Source organism: Anopheles coustani, assembly GCF_943734705.1.
Source record: "Anopheles coustani chromosome X unlocalized genomic scaffold, idAnoCousDA_361_x.2 X_unloc_93, whole genome shotgun sequence".
Classification (NCBI taxonomy): Eukaryota; Metazoa; Arthropoda; class Insecta; order Diptera; family Culicidae; genus Anopheles; species Anopheles coustani.
The window spans coordinates 22,501-39,316 of NW_026525207.1; the positions used below are offsets into that span (position 1 = coordinate 22,501).

Here is a 16,816-nt window from a genome sequence, read left to right on the forward strand (position 1 = left end):
GTTTGTGTTCCTTTGGTCAACTTCCATACTTGAATCATTTGTGCTACCGCTGCTGCTTCGACGCTACTTTGACATCTTCGCTTCTATTTAAATAAATAAATAAGCTGAAGCTAGACATCAGTAAACACCACCACAGACACCACAAGCACGCCTTCTCCTCGTACTTCCGCCTCACGCGGGAACACGGACGCTCTAAATACTTCGAATTCCAATGCCAGTATATTGTAAACCACGGGTTCTTTAATGCTAGCGGGTCGTCGCGACCCTAGTTAACATCATGGTGCACGTCTCGTGACGGGTGTCACGGCGTAGTTAAATGTATGCGATACATTTCTCAAATATAAGCGCTCAGTCATCTGTACATCATGGTAGGTTCCCACGACGTGCAATATGCGTTCAACTTATCAATGTTCATGTGTCCTGCAGTTCACATTATGACGCGCAGTTAGCTGCGGTCTTCATCGATCCATGAGCCGAGTGATCCACTGCCGAGGGTGACTAACTTGCGTAAGCCGCCGCTGTGCGCGTATACCCGTTCCCCGTAGGGAGGAGCAAGCCGCCGCTTAGAGACGAAGCATAAAGTGTCCTCATTCCACATAGGGCAAGCTGGATGAATCCATTTTACCCAGGACGGCCGAAGCGGCGTGGACCAGGGGAGAACTGAACCTTATACTTCACACCACAGTAAGTCTACGTGTCCTCTTCCACATAGGGCAAGCTAGAACTAACTATCTTACCCAGGACTGCCGAAGCAGCGTGGACCAGGGGAGGAACACACTTTTCATGGAAACGTAAGGCATCCATGACTGCCATAACGTAAGCCGCCGCTGTGCGCGTATACCCGTTCCCCGTAGGGAGGAGCAAGCCGCCGCTTAGAGACGAAGCATAAAGTGTCCTCATTCCACATAGGGCAAGCTGGATGAATCCATTTTACCCAGGACGGCCGAAGCGGCGTGGACCAGGGGAGAACTGAACTTTATACTTCACACCACAGTAAGTCTACGTGTCCTCTTCCACATAGGGCAAGCTAGAACTAACTATCTTACCCAGGACTGCCGAAGCAGCGTGGACCAGGGGAGGAACACACTTTTCATAGAAACGTAAGGCATCCATGACTGCCATAGTGCGTAAGCCGCCGCTGTGCGCGTAAACCCGTTCCCCGTAGGGAGGAGTCAAGCCGCCGCTTAGAGACGAAGTATGAAGTGTCCTCTTCCACATAGGGCAAGCTAGAATGAACTATCTTACCCAGGACCGCCGAAGCAGCGTGGACCAGGGGAGAACTGAACTTTATACTTCACACCACAGTATTGAGTAATGTGCCCTCTTCCACATAGGGCAAGCTGGAATGTTCCATTTTACCCAGGACGGCCGAAGCGGCGTGGACCAGTGGAGGACTACACAATCATGAGGTTTGATATCGACTTGTGTGTTTCAATAGGATACCGATGGTATGGTTTGAACCGATTTGATTTAGCCATTCTGAAGTCATCACTTGGTTGAAGCGCTGAACTAGGGAGGCATCGTTTACATATATATTGGTTTTCGCATGCTCTACTAGGTTAATGTCATGAGGTTGGCTATCGAGCATGCCCAAGTGATGACTTGATTGTGTGCTTGCTTGAATTCTTCACATTTCATACCATCGGTTAGTTGTCGAATCATTCCTCGATCATAACCTTCGTTCTTGGTTCATGTATGCTCTCTTCCACATAGGGCAAGCTAGAATTAACTATCTTACCCAGGACCGCCGAAGCAGCGTGGACCAGGGGAGAACTATACTTTGTCTTGTATGCCCTCTTCCACATAGGGCAAGCTAGAACTAACTATCTTACCCAGGACCGCCGAAGCAGCGTGGACCAGTGGAGGACTATACTTTGTTCATAACACCACAGTATTGAGTAATGTGCCCTCTTCCACATAGGGCAAGCTAGAATGAACTATCTTACCCAGGACCGCCGGAGCAGTGTGGACCAGTGGAGGACTACACAATCATGAGGTTTGATATCGACTTGTGTGTTTCAATAGGGTACCGATGGTATGTTTTGAACCGATTTGATTTAGCCATTCTGAAGTCATCACTTGGTTGAAGCGCTGAACTAGGGAGGGGCATCGTTTACATATATATTGGTTTTCGCATGCTCTACTAGGTTAATGTCATAGGGTTGGCTATCGAGCATGCCCAAGTGATGACTTGATTGTGTGCTTGCTTGAATTCTTCACATTTCATACCATCGGTTAGTTGTCGAATCATTCCTCGATCATAACCTTCGTTCTTGGTTCATGTATGCTCTCTTCCACATAGGGCAAGCTAGAATTAACTATCTTACCCAGGACCGCCGAAGCAGCGTGGACCAGGGGAGAACTATACTTTGTCTTGTATGCCCTCTTCCACATAGGGCAAGCTAGAACTAACTATCTTACCCAGGACCGCCGAAGCAGCGTGGACCAGTGGAGGACTATACTTTGTTCATTACACCACAGTATTAAGTATGGTGTCCTCTTCCACATAGGGCAAGCTAGAACTAACTATCTTACCCAGGACCGCCGAAGCAGTGTGGACCAGGGGAGGACTATACTTTATACTTCACACACTAGCCATACTGAAGTCATCACTTGGTTGAAGCGCTGAACTACGGCGGGGTAATCGTTTACAGGTTATAATCATATAGCTGCATGCTCATTAGTAGATAATGGAATATTGTATGGCAATATGAGCATGCCCAAGTGATGACTTTGTTTCAAGCTCAACAGGTAGGGTATTGAGTCCTCTTCCACATAGGGCAAGCTAGAATGAACTATCTTACCCAGGACCGCCGGAGCAGCGTGGACCAGTGGAGGACTCTATACTTTATACTTCACACCACAGTATTGAGTACGACTTGCATAAAGCCCCTAATGAGAACCACGAGGGCTCTCTCAATGTAGAACCACGAGGGCTCTAGTACCGATTCTCTCGGTACGGCTTGGTCCGTGTTCCTTTATGCTTGTACTCTAAGTATTAAGTATTGTGTCCTCTTCCACATAGGGCAAGCTAGAACTAACTATCTTACCCAGGACCGCCGAAGCAGTGTGGACCAGGGGAGGACTATACTTTATACTTCACACACTAGCCATACTGAAGTCATCACTTGGTGGGGGTGAACTACGGCGGTATCTATCGTTTTGGTTCGGTCTATATAGGGTCGCTTGCATGCTCATTCGAATATAATGTAATTGTGTATGGCAATATGAGCATGCCCAAGTGATGACTTTGTTTCAAGCTCAACAGGTAGGGTATTGAGTCCTCTTCCACATAGGGCAAGCTAGAATGAACTATCTTACCCAGGACCGCCGGAGCAGCGTGGACCAGTGGAGGACTCTATACTTTATACTTCACACCACAGTATTGAGTACTTCTTGCATAAAGCCCCTAATGAGAACCACGAGGGCTCTCTCAATGTAGAACCACAAGGGCTCTAGTACCGATTCTCTCGGTACGGCTTGGTCCGTGTTCCTTTATGCTTGTACTCTTAGAAAGTCTCAACCCGGAGGTCTTGACTTTGATTGTCATAGTTGGACTACGACGGGGCATCCGACCATTGCTGATCGAACACCCCTGATTCACCATCTTTCGGGTAGGCGGTACGCGTACCTCCGGACGCGGAAGTCTCAACCCGGAGGTCTTGACTTTGATTGTCATAGTTGGACTACGACGGGGTATCCGACTCATCGAATACCCCAGAAGCACACCATCTTTCGGGTAGGCGGTACGCGTACCTCCGGACGCGGAAGTCTCAACCCGGAGGTCTTGACTTTGATTGTCATAGTTGGACTACGACGGGGTATCCGACTCATCGAATACCCCAGAAGCACACCATCTTTCGGGTAGGCGGTACGCGTACCTCCGGACGCGGAAAGTCTCAACCCCGAGGTCTTGACTTTGGTTGTCATAGTTGGACTATGACGGGGCATCCGACCATTGCTGATCGAACACCCCTGTTACACCATCTTTCGGATAGGCGGTGCGCGACACCACCGACGCGGAAAGTCTCAACCCGGAGGTCTTGACTTTGTATTGTTGGATAGTCCTCTTCCACTATAGGGCAAGCTGGAAATATTCCATTTTACCCAGGACTGCCGAGGCAGCGTGGACCAGGGGAGAACTTCACGGAATCTTCAGGCATCCATGATTGCCATAGTGCGTAAGCCGCCGCTGTGCGCGTCAACTCGTTCCCCGTGAGGAGGAGTCTAGCCGCCGCTAAAAGACGAAGCATTAAGTGTCCTCATTCCACTATAGGGCAAGCTAGAATTAACTATCTTACCCAGGACCGCCGAAGCAGCGTGGACCAGGCGAGGACTATACTTTATACTTCACACCACAGTATTGAGTACGACTTGCATAAAGCCCCTAATGAGAACCACGAGGGCTCTCTCAATGTAGAACCACGAGGGCTCTAGTACCGATTCTCTCGGTACGGCTTGGTCCGTGTTCCTTTATGCTTGTACTCGCGGAAAGTCTCAACCCGGAGGTCTTGACTTTGATTGTCATAGTTGGACTACGACGGGGCATCCGACCATTGCTGACCGAACACCCCTGATTCATCATCTTTCGGATAGGAGGTGCGCCCACCTCCGACGCGGAAGTCTCAACCCGGAGGTTCGGACTTAGAGCTTTTCCCATTTAAAAGTTTTTCTCTTAGCCATACTGAAGTCATCACTTGGTGAACGATTGAACTAGGGCGGGTTAATCGTTTATAGGTATCATGTGGTTTGCATGCTCTCTTAGGTTAAGGTCATGTGGTTGGCTATCGAGCATGCCCAAGTGATGACTTTGTTTCACGCTTGCTTGATTTCTTCATGATTCCCTGTTATATAGTGTAATCATTCGAGAACAGGGAATCTTTGGTTTTGCTCAACAGGTATTGGATGTCAACTTGGTATCTAGATCGCATTAAGTCTCAACCCTTAGGTTCGGACTTGTATAGTGACATCTTGTTACGGTCTTGAGTCTCAACCCGCAGGTTCGGACTACTTAGTGTTTGATCGAATATAATATGGCAACTTGTGCCTAAGTCTCAACCCGCAGGTTCGGACTTCTGTTTATTTGGCCAATGTATGTATAAGGCAACTTGTGCCTAAGTCTCAACCCGCAGGTTCGGACTTGTTAGTGTTTCGTCAACTTTCATATGGCAACTTGTGCCTAAGTCTCAACCCGCAGGTTCGGACTTGTGTATTTGTTCGAAGTCATGTATAAGGCAACTTGTGCCTAGGTCTCAACCCGCAGGTTCGGACTTGTGTATTTGTTCGAAGTTATATATAAGGCAACTTGTGCCTAAGTCTCAACCCGCAGGTTCGGACTTCATAGTGTTTCGTCAATGTTCATATGGCAACTTGTGCCTAAGTCTCAACCCGCAGGTTCGGACTTCATAGTGTTTCGTCAATGTTCATATGGCAACTTGTGCCGAAGTCTCAACCCGCAGGTTCGGACTTCTATAGTGTTTCGTCAATTATCATATGGCAACTTGTGCCGAAGTCTCAACCCGCAGGTTCGGACTTCTGGAAGGATCACTTGGCCACTAATGATCCTTCCGCAGGTTCACCTACGGAAACCTTGTTACGACTTTTACTTCCTCTAAATCATCAAGTTCGGTCAACTTCGATAAAGCAGACGCGGTTCACGAGGATCCAGCGAACGATCATCTCCAAAGACCTCACTAAATAATCCATCGGTAGTAGCGACGGGCGGTGTGTACAAAGGGCAGGGACGTATTCAACGCTGGCTGATGACCAGCACTTACTAGAAGTTCCGAGTTCATATGGACCATTGCAATCCATAATCCCTACTAAGTGAGTATTTGAGTGATTTCCCGTTCCTCTCGGAATAGGAGACACGCTGCTACCCACATTGTAGCACGCGTGTAGCCCAGAACATCTAAGGGCATCACGGACCTGTTATCGCTCGATCTCATTTTGCTAAACACAAATTGTCCTGCTAAGCAGCGTACCGTAAGTGCACTTGCGCACACGAACAGCGAAGGTGTCAGGTCATACTCCACCGAAAGGTCCTAACCCGTTCCAATCGGCATCGACGCATTAACGCTGACTGCGTTCTAGTTAGCATATGTGAGTCACGTTCGTTATCGGAATTAACCAGACAAATCAATCCACGAACTAAGAACGGCCATGCACCACTACCCTTAAATTTGAGAAAGAGCTATTAATCTGTCTCACCTCCATAAGTTCGGACCTGGTAAGTTTTCCCGTGTTGAGTCAAATTGAACCGCAAGCTCCATTTCATTGTGGTGCCCTTCCGTCAATTCCTTTAAGTTTCAACTTTGCAACCATACTTCCCCCGGAACCTGACTTTGGTTTCCCGGAAGCTACTGAGAGCACCTGGTTGTAGCGTCTCCCAATTGCTAGTTGGCATCGTTTACGGTTAGAACTAGGGCGGTATCTAATCGCCTTCGATCCTCTAACTTTCGTTCTTGATTAAAGAAAGCATCCTTGACAAATGCCTTCGCTTTAGTTAGTCTTACGACGGTCTACGAATTTCACCTCTCGCGCCGTAATACTAGTGTCCCCAACTACTTCTGTTAATCATTACCTCCGGTCTGAGTACAAACCAATGAAAGATTAGACCAAGGTCGTATTCCATTATTCCATGCAAGATTATTCTAGGGCGTTTGGGCACCCTGCTTTAAGCACTCTAATTTGTTCAAGGTAAACGTGAGCGGTCGAGCTCTATGTTACACTTGCACCCGTTGAAGGGCACACCATGACACAGACTTGGTGCCCTACCACACCATTGAGTCGCAACCAGATTCCGACTTGGCCCACCGACCACGGGTTGACCGGGTCGGCGGAGCCGGACTGTGTTGGACAAGTATCAACTTCGAACGTTTTAACCGCAACAATTTTAATATACGCTAGTGGAGCTGGAATTACCGCGGCTGCTGGCACCAGACTTGCCCTCCACTTGATCCTCGTAGAAGGATTTATGCTCTACTCATTCCAATTATGAAACATCATTAAAGAGTTTCATATTGTTATTTCTCGTCACTACCTCCCCGTCCCGGGATTGGGTAATTTACGCGCCTGCTGCCTTCCTTGGATGTGGTAGCCATTTCTCAGGCTCCCTCTCCGGAATCGAACCCTGATTCCCCGTTACCCGTTGCAACCATGGTAGTCCTCTATACTACCATCCATAGTTGATAGGGCAGATATTTGCGAGATCTGTCGTCGGTGCGAGACCATACGATCAGCATCATTATCCAGACTTCAACTCAATGACACGGAGAACCCGCGATTGGTTTGACTAATAAGTGCACCAGTTCCCGCGAGGGTCCTGGCATGTTGCATGTATTAGCTCTAGATTTTCCACAGTTATCCAAGTAACTAGGTTGATGATCTCGTAAATTATAGCTGTTATACTGAGCCTTATGCGGTTTCACATTAAATCTGTTTGTACTTAGACATGCATGGCTTAACCTTTGAGACGAGCGTATATTACTGGTAGGATCAACCAGAATTCCGACTTTGCGTTCGAATGTTCATTGTCCCATTGCACCCGGAGGAGCAAACACCACGTTCTATATGTTGTCAAGTCCGGTAGCACACGGGAGGCGAGCCCCCGTGCGAACCTCATTGCCCTCGTATCACACACACCCGATGCACCGGACAGGCACTTGAGCGGCATTCGACTCCGCTAAGCGCTCGTGCGCCCGATTGTGCATGCGCTGACGGGGCCTTCATACCCCTACCACAGCGACCTTATGCCAAACTTCCATGAATACTTAGGTGAGCTGACAAGGGCCTTCATTTCCCTACCATCAACTAAAGGACACGCTAGGCGCGTCCGATCATTGCAACTGCGGGGCTTTCATACCCCAATCACCACAGTACGCAATTCACCAGAGTTTAATCACAACCCCCCCGGACATGGCACACTATTAACTTGCAACAAAACTTAGTGTGTGCCGGGCACATCGGTTCCACAAAATCATTCCCGATGTACCCCAATTGGGGTTGCGAACGCATTCACGGTCCTCTGACACACCCAACCAAGCGTGGATACTACATACCTCAAACACCCAGTACACTAACAGACAAATCAATATATGGTTGCTTTCCCCCAGACATTTGCCAATCACTTGGCACCCGGACGGGAACTCGCTCCTGATTGCGCCATTGCCACCCATTTGCCAAGAGCGAGTTCTGTATGTAGATTTCATTTGGAAAGACAACCGTGTACTGGATATTCTATCCGACGATTACAGATGACGAGTACGAGACTCGACTACACTCACGGATAATACATTTTGGGTCGAGATTGCTTTCGGGGTTTTCGATTGGTCTTGCGCTTGTAAACGTATAACTTTGACTTGTGGTAACCTCGGTATGTTAGTCGATCACGTGGTTGTGAACTGGGTACGGGTGGGCAATCTGTTCACTTGCACTCTGGGTAGGAATATGGTGAGCGCTATAGGTTAAAGATCATGGTATGGTTCCATCGTGATGACTTTCGCTAGATAGTAGGATGTTTGGATAGTTATAACGTTTTTGGCCATTTGTTCATAGTGTTCGGTTCATTGAGGAATTCGATTGGTCTTTGCTTCACACACGTGGTCGATCACTTGGATGTGAACTAGGGTGAGATTAAGGTGTTCACTAGTGCTCTTCGGTTTTGGATCAGTACTGAGCACTTGATTGGTTTCGCATAATATGTATCCATAGTGATGACTCTTTCCAGCTTAAGATTTCGTTACCAGTTTCGAATCCTCCCCACGTTCGCTTTTACTTGGTTAGGTTTTCGAGTGTAGATTTGAAAGCAATCTCATGTATGTATCCCATCTGATATAAGCCACTGACAGTTCATGTCACCTCGTTCAACTCTCGCTGGGTCACAGAAGTATGTTACTGCGCCCATTATCCCTACTCGGATAGGTTCGGTTCGTTCGTTTTATACTACGGTGAGTAAACTCAATTTGTGCATCGCATAGCCATGGAAAGCAAGCTTTCGCGGGCCTCTTCGACTGTTTTGATACGAGCTGTGCCCGTGATGCTTGTCATCCCAGGATACTAGACCCCTTTGGACGACCGCATGACCATCAGAAAGTAAATTCCACGTTCGATTTGGGGTGTGAACCCCGAACATAAAGTCTTTGTGTAGAACCACGAGGGCTCTATAGTACCGATTCTCTCGGTACGCTTGGTCCGTGTTCCTTTATGTTCGTACTCTTGTGAATAAGATTCACGTTCGTTTTGGGATATTTGCTACTGTCACCGTTTGAGTACTATGGGGCTTGAACCCCTAACATAAAGTCTTTGTGTAGAACCACGAGGGTTCTATAGTACCGATTCTCTCGGTACGCTTGGTCCGTGTTCCTTTATGTTCGTACTCTTGTGTGTATAATATTCATGTTCGGTTTGGGATATTTGCTACTTTCACCAGGGTCCCGTTCTTCATACAAGTCTGCCTTGCTAATGTGGTAACTTTATAGTGTAGTTCTGACATCCCAATTTTGGGACTTAGCCGATTTTTCGTATATTTCCATATGACCCATAGGGTCCCTTTCTTCATACAAGCTTGCCTAGGGCGATCGGTCAAAACTTGTCTTACTATTCGATTGGTCTTCGCACTTTCACCCTAGGCAGTTCGCCTAGGTCTGTCTTCTTGAGGAGGCCAAAACCCGAAATAAGGAGGTTCGGCCGACCCTGAAACCTCCCCTGTCTGAACTACACTAACCCGATTTTTCAGGGTCCTCAGCGCCATACAACTTTGCCTAGGTCACTTGTACTCTTGACTTAGGCCATCCGACTTGGTCCGTGTTTCTTCCTAGGGTTCACCTAGGTACTTTGCCTTGCTTGATGTGGTAACTTTTTAGTGTAGTTCAGACATCCTAATTTTGGGACTTAGCCGATTTTTCATGTATTTCCATATGACCCATAGGGTCCCTTTCTTCATACAAGCTTGCCTAGGGCGATCGGTCAAAACTTGTCTTACTATTCGATTGGTCTTCGCACTTTCACCCTAGGCAGTTCGCCTAGGTCTGTCTTCTTGAGGAGGCCAAAACCCGAAATAAGGAGGTCCAGCCGACCCTGAAACCTCCCCTGTCTTAACTACACTAACCCGATTTTTCATGGTCCTTAGCGCCATACAACTTTGCCTAGGTCACTTGTACTCTTGACTTAGGCCATCTGACTTGGTCCGTGTTTCTTCCTAGGGTTCACCTAGGTACTTTGCCTTGCTTGATGTGGTAACTTTTTAGTGTAGTTCAGACATCCCAATTTCGGGACTTAGCCGATTTTTCGTATAATTCCATATGACCCATAGGGTCCCTTTCTTCATACAAGCTTGCCTAGGGCGATCGGTCAAAACTTGTCTTACTATTCGATTGGTCTTCGCACTTTCACCCTAGGCACTTTGCCTAGGTCTGTCTTCTTGAGGAGGCCAAAACCCGAAATAAGGAGGTTCAGCCGACCCAGAAACCTCCCCTGTCTGAACTACACTAACCCGATTTTTCAGGGTCCTCAGCGCCATACAACTTTGCCTAGGTCACTTGTACTCTTGACTTAGGCCATCTGACTTGGTCCGTGTTTCTTCCTAGGGTTCACCTAGGTACTTTGCCTTGCTTGATGTGGTAACTTTTTAGTGTAGTTCAGACATCCCAATTTTGGGACTTAGCCGATTTTTCATGTATTTCCATATGACCCATAGGGTCCCTTTCTTCATACAAGCTTGCCTAGGGCGATCGGTCAAAACTTGTCTTACTATTCGATTGGTCTTCGCACTTTCACCCTAGGCAGTTTGCCTAGGTCTGTCTTCTTGAGGAGGCCAAAACCCGAAATAAGGAGGTTCAGCCGACCCAGAAACCTCCCCTGTCTGAACTACACTAACCCGATTTTTCAGGGTCCTCAGCGCCATACAACTTTGCCTAGGTCACTTGTACTCTTGACTTAGGCCATCTGACTTGGTCCGTGTTTCTTCCTAGGGTTCACCTAGGTACTTTGCCTTGCTTGCTGTGGTAACTTTTTAGTGTAGTTCAGACATCCCAATTTTGGGACTTAGCCGATTTTTCATGTATTTCCATATGACCCATAGGGTCCCTTTCTTCATACAAGCTTGCCTAGGGCGATCGGTCAAAACTTGTCTTACTATTCGATTGGTCTTCGCACTTTCACCCTAGGCAGTTTGCCTAGGTGTAGCTTCTTGAGGAGGCCAAAACCCGAAATAAGGAGGTTCAGCCGACCCAGAAACCTCCCCTGTCTGAACTACACTAACCCGATTTTTCAGGGTCCTCAGCGCCATACAACTTTGCCTAGGTCACTTGTACTCTTGACTTAGGCCATCTGACTTGGTCCGTGTTTCTTCCTAGGGTTCACCTAGGTACTTTGCCTTGCTTGCTGTGGTAACTTTTTAGTGTAGTTCAGACATCCCAATTTTGGGACTTAGCCGATTTTTCATGTATTTCCATATGACCCATAGGGTCCCTTTCTTCATACAAGCTTGCCTAGGGCGATCGGTCAAAACTTGTCTTACTATTCGATTGGTCTTCGCACTTTCACCCTAGGCAGTTTGCCTAGGTGTAGCTTCTTGAGGAGGCCAAAACCCGAAATAAGGAGGTTCAGCCGACCCAGAAACCTCCCCTGTCTGAACTACACTAACCCGATTTTTCAGGGTCCTCAGCGCCATACAACTTTGCCTAGGTCACTTGTACTCTTGACTTAGGCCATCTGACTTGGTCCGTGTTTCTTCCTAGGGTTCACCTAGGTACTTTGCCTTGCTTGCTGTGGTAACTTTTTAGTGTAGTTCAGACATCCCAATTTTGGGACTTAGCCGATTTTTCATGTATTTCCATATGACCCATAGGGTCCCTTTCTTCATACAAGCTTGCCTAGGGCGATCGGTCAAAACTTGTCTTACTATTCGATTGGTCTTCGCACTTTCACCCTAGGCAGTTTGCCTAGGTGTAGCTTCTTGAGGAGGTCAAAACCCAAAATAAGGAGGTTCAGCCGACCCAAAAACCTCCCCTGTCTAAACTACACTAACCAGATTTTTCAGGGTCCTCACCGTCATACAACTTTGCCTAGGTCACTTGTTCTATTGACTTAGGCCATCTGACTTGGTCCGTGTTTCTTCCTAGGGTTCACCTAGGTACTTTGCCTTGCTTGGTGTGGTAACTTTTTAGTGTAGTTCTGACATCCTCATTTTGGGACTTAGCCGATTTTTCGTAAAATACCATATGACCCATATGGGTCCTTTCCTTCATATAAGTTTGCCTTGCTTGGTATGGTAACATTTGAGTGTAGTTCTGACATCATCATTTTTAGACTTAGCCGATTTTTCGTAAAATACCATATGACCCATATGGGTCCTTTGCTTCATATAAGTTTGCCTTGCTTGGTGTGGTAACATTTGAGTGTAGTTCTGACATCCCCATTTTGGGACTTAGCCGATTTTTCAATCAATACCATATGACCCATCAGGGTCCTTTGCTTCATATAAGTTTGCCTTGCTTGGTGTGGTAACATTTGAGTGTAGTTCTGACATCCCCATTTTGGGACTTAGCCGATTTTTCGTAAAATACCATATGACCCATCAGGGTCCTTGCCTTCATATAAGTTTGCCTTGCTTGGTGTGGTAACATTTGAGTGTAGTTCTGACATCCCCATTTTGGGACTTAGCCGATTTTTCAATCAATACCATATGACCCATCAGGGTCCTTTGCTTCATATAAGTTTGCCTTGCTTGGTGTGGTAACATTTGAGTGTAGTTCTGACATCCCCATTTTGGGACTTAGCCGATTTTTCAATCAATACCATATGACCCATCAGGGTCCTTTGCTTCATATAAGTTTGCCTTGCTTGGTGTGGTAACATTTGAGTGTAGTTCTGACATCCCCATTTTGGGACTTAGCCGATTTTTCGTAAAATACCATATGACCCATCAGGGTCCTTTGCTTCATATAAGTTTGCCTTGCTTGGTGTGGTAACATTTGAGTGTAGTTCTGACATCCCCATTTTGGGACTTAGCCGATTTTTCGTAAAATACCATATGACCCATCAGGGTCCTTTGCTTCATATAAGTTTGCCTTGCTTGGTGTGGTAACATTTGAGTGTAGTTCTGACATCCCCATTTTGGGACTTAGCCGATTTTTCGTAAAATACCATATGACCCATCAGGGTCCTTTGCTTCATATAAGTTTGCCTTGCTTGGTGTGGTAACATTTGAGTGTAGTTCTGACATCCCCATTTTGGGACTTAGCCGATTTTTCAATCAATACCATATGACCCATCAGGGTCCTTTGCTTCATATAAGTTTGCCTTGCTTGGTGTGGTAACATTTGAGTGTAGTTCTGACATCCCCATTTTGGGACTTAGCCGATTTTTCGTAAAATACCATATGACCCATCAGGGTCCTTGCCTTCATATAAGTTTGCCTTGCTTGGTGTGGTAACATTTGAGTGTAGTTCTGACATCCCCATTTTGGGACTTAGCCGATTTTTCGATCAATACCATATGACCCATCAGGGTCCTTTGCTTCATATAAGTTTGCCTTGCTTGGTGTGGTAACATTTGAGTGTAGTTCTGACATCCCCATTTTGGGACTTAGCCGATTTTTCAATCAATACCATATGACCCATCAGGGTCCTTTGCTTCATATAAGTTTGCCTTGCTTGGTGTGGTAACATTTGAGTGTAGTTCTGACATCCCCATTTTGGGACTTAGCCGATTTTTCGTAAAATACCATATGACCCATCAGGGTCCTTGCCTTCATATAAGTTTGCCTTGCTTGGTGTGGTAACATTTGAGTGTAGTTCTGACATCCCCATTTTGGGACTTAGCCGATTTTTCAATCAATACCATATGACCCATCAGGGTCCTTTGCTTCATATAAGTTTGCCTTGCTTGGTGTGGTAACATTTGAGTGTAGTTCTGACATCCCCATTTTGGGACTTAGCCGATTTTTCGTAAAATACCATATGACCCATCAGGGTCCTTGCCTTCATATAAGTTTGCCTTGCTTGGTGTGGTAACATTTGAGTGTAGTTCTGACATCCCCATTTTGGGACTTAGCCGATTTTTCGTAAAATACCATATGACCCATCAGGGTCCTTTCCTTCATATAAGTTTGCCTTGCTTGATGTGGTAACACATGAGTGTAGTTCTGACATCCCCATTTTGGGACTTAGCCGATTTTTCGATCCATCCCATATGACCCATCAGGGTCCTTTTTCTTCATATAAGTTTCCCAAGACTTAGTGCTTTTTTCCTTTGGACACCAATATCACCCTTGCGGGTATCTTTGATCTTCTCACTTTGTATTGGCCAAATGTAGGTCTTGCCATGCCAAACATATAATTGTTCTACACCAAGTCTCTATCTCGTACCGCCAGCTCGGTACATTCGATCAACCTGCCCTTAAGGCACCCGGGACTTAGCCATTTTTTCACATTTTTCATGATTTTGAGGCAACTTTTCTCGACTTTGTCACCTTATATCACCAAGATCCTTTCCCTTTAGCGCTTCACTCTGTTCGTATGATATTTAGCGCTGACTATCACCTTTCTATCGCTGAGCTCAACTTCTTATTCGGTGCCATAGAGCCAGAGATATTTGGTGTATGCTGTTATAAGGGAAGTTTGTCACTTTTTCAAAGGCCCACTTTGGGACGCCCATATCTCACCTTCAGGTATCTTCGATCTTCTTGTCGTCTATGGACGAAACTTAGGCCTTGTCTTGGCCAACTTATAAATGTTCTACGGCCAAGCCGTATCTCTTACCGCCAGCCCGGTATTCATGGACTTAGTTGGATTTTTGCCTCTCGTGGTAACAATTTCAGACTTTGACTCACAATAACACCCGAACGGTCACATGCTAGCGCTTTGCTTGGAAGGAATTATAGTTAGCGCTACCTTTTCTCTTTCCATCGATACCTTGTTCGTTCCATTCCATGCCATACAGCCGAAGTTATGATGTTTCCCGTTTTCCATATCATGTGGAGCTTATGCTCTGGGAAAACCATCTAACACCTGTACCACCCTTTTGGGTACCACCGATCTCGAGACTATGTTCGGGCCAAATATAGGTTATAACATGCCCAACTTATAATTGTTCTACACCAAGTCTCTATCTCTTACCGCCTGCTCGGTATTTTACTCGTAAGTCCAAATTTCACAACTTGTACTTTTTGGCCCAATGTACTCGAGTTTCAATTTTGGTAACATTTTTCGACTTTGACGCTTAATAACTTCCAAATCATGCTAGTTAGCGCTTTGCTTTCTTCTAGTCGTATCTAGCGCTGGGTGTTACCTTTCCAAAACATATCCTAGCTTTACAATCCATGCCATACAGCCGGAGCTACATGGTGCACAAGTCAAATCCATTTTAGCCATGTTTCATTTTTGCCAATTTTTGACCACTCGTATCACCCTTCCAGAGTGGTCCGATCTTCTCGCTGTCTATGGACGACTTTTAGGTCTCGTAGAGGCAAACTTATAAGTATTCTACGTCAACCCGCTATCTCTTACCGCCTGCTCGGTATTCTTGGTCTTGTGTGATTTTTGGCCATTTTGGTATTATTTTTCCACTTTGTCGCTTAATAACTCAGTTTTGCTCAACACTTAGCGCTTCGGTTGTTTGGGATTATAGTTAGCGCTCGGTTCGACCTTTCCAACACTGATCTTAGCTTGTCGATCCGTTCCATACAGCCTGAGTTATTCGCGATACCGTGTTTCAATCCATTTCTCAAGTCTCGTTTTGGTCCAACTTTGAACCAGCCATATCACCCTGATGGGTACCTCCGATCTTCTCGCTCTATATTGGCCAAAGTTAGGTCTTGTGGTAACGTACTTATGATTGTTCTACGCCGTGTTCGTAGCTCTTATCGTTCGCCCGCTATTTTCGATCATAAGGTGAATTTTCGCCTCTAAACCACCATTTTTCACCTTTGCCCTCTAATATGACCGACTTGCTCAACACCTAGCGCTTCGCTTGGTAGGACACATAGCTAGCGCTCGTCAAGACCTTTCCAACGCATATCCAAGCTTTCCGATCCGAGCCATACAGCCTGAGCTATAGGCGATACCGTTTTTCCCATTTTCTTGGTCACATGCACTTTAGGGTACCCCTTTTTGCCTTTGACCCTTAATACCTCCTCCGGGTCACTAGTAGGCGCTTAGCTTGGTAGGAAACATAGCTAGAGCAGGCCTTCACCTTTCCAAAACTGCCTCAAGTGTACCGATCCGACATCTAGAACCAAAGTTATGGTCATTCCTATCATGCTCTACTTTCATGGTCAACCTCCACCAAGCACACCTAGGTTGGACCAACTTTCACCAACTCATCTCGAACCCCAAATTTGCTTCGACCTACTAGGTTTCCCTAGTAAAGTGGTCAAAACATCCATTACAACACGACTGGTCTTTCTGGTGGTCGACCTAGGCGACTTTGTTCGACGACCACCACCCCATGGAACTAAAAGACGTCCCTTGATACGGACCACCGATACATTTTCCGGCCTGTCTAAACTACACTCATCGAAATTTTTTTGGGTCCCCACCGTCATACAAGTTTGCCTAGGTCAAGTTTTTCTTCCGGATCGGCCGCGGACCTCACTTTTCATTATCTAGGGAGGCCATAGGGCCCCAAAAGGGGTTTTTTAAAATTTTCGACACTTTCGACTTTGGTCGGATTTTTTCCGATTTTGGTCCGACCTAGGGACTTGGTGGTCCAAGGAGCCTCGGGACCAAACTTTTTTCTCAGGGGTCCCTACCTCCATACAACTTTGCCTAGGTCAATTTTTTGTTCCAAATCGACCGCGGATTTCACTTTTCAA

At 46.4% G+C, this 16,816-nt stretch overlaps 1 non-coding gene across 1 annotated transcript; it reads right to left on the minus strand.

Moving 5' to 3' along the window:
* Positions 1–342: 342 nt before the first annotated feature.
* Positions 343–497, minus strand: LOC131271090 (5.8S ribosomal RNA). Its single transcript, XR_009180067.1, has one exon. It is a non-coding gene; the product is annotated as a 5.8S ribosomal RNA (ribosomal RNA).
* Between the last annotated feature and the right edge of the window lie 16,319 nt (positions 498–16,816).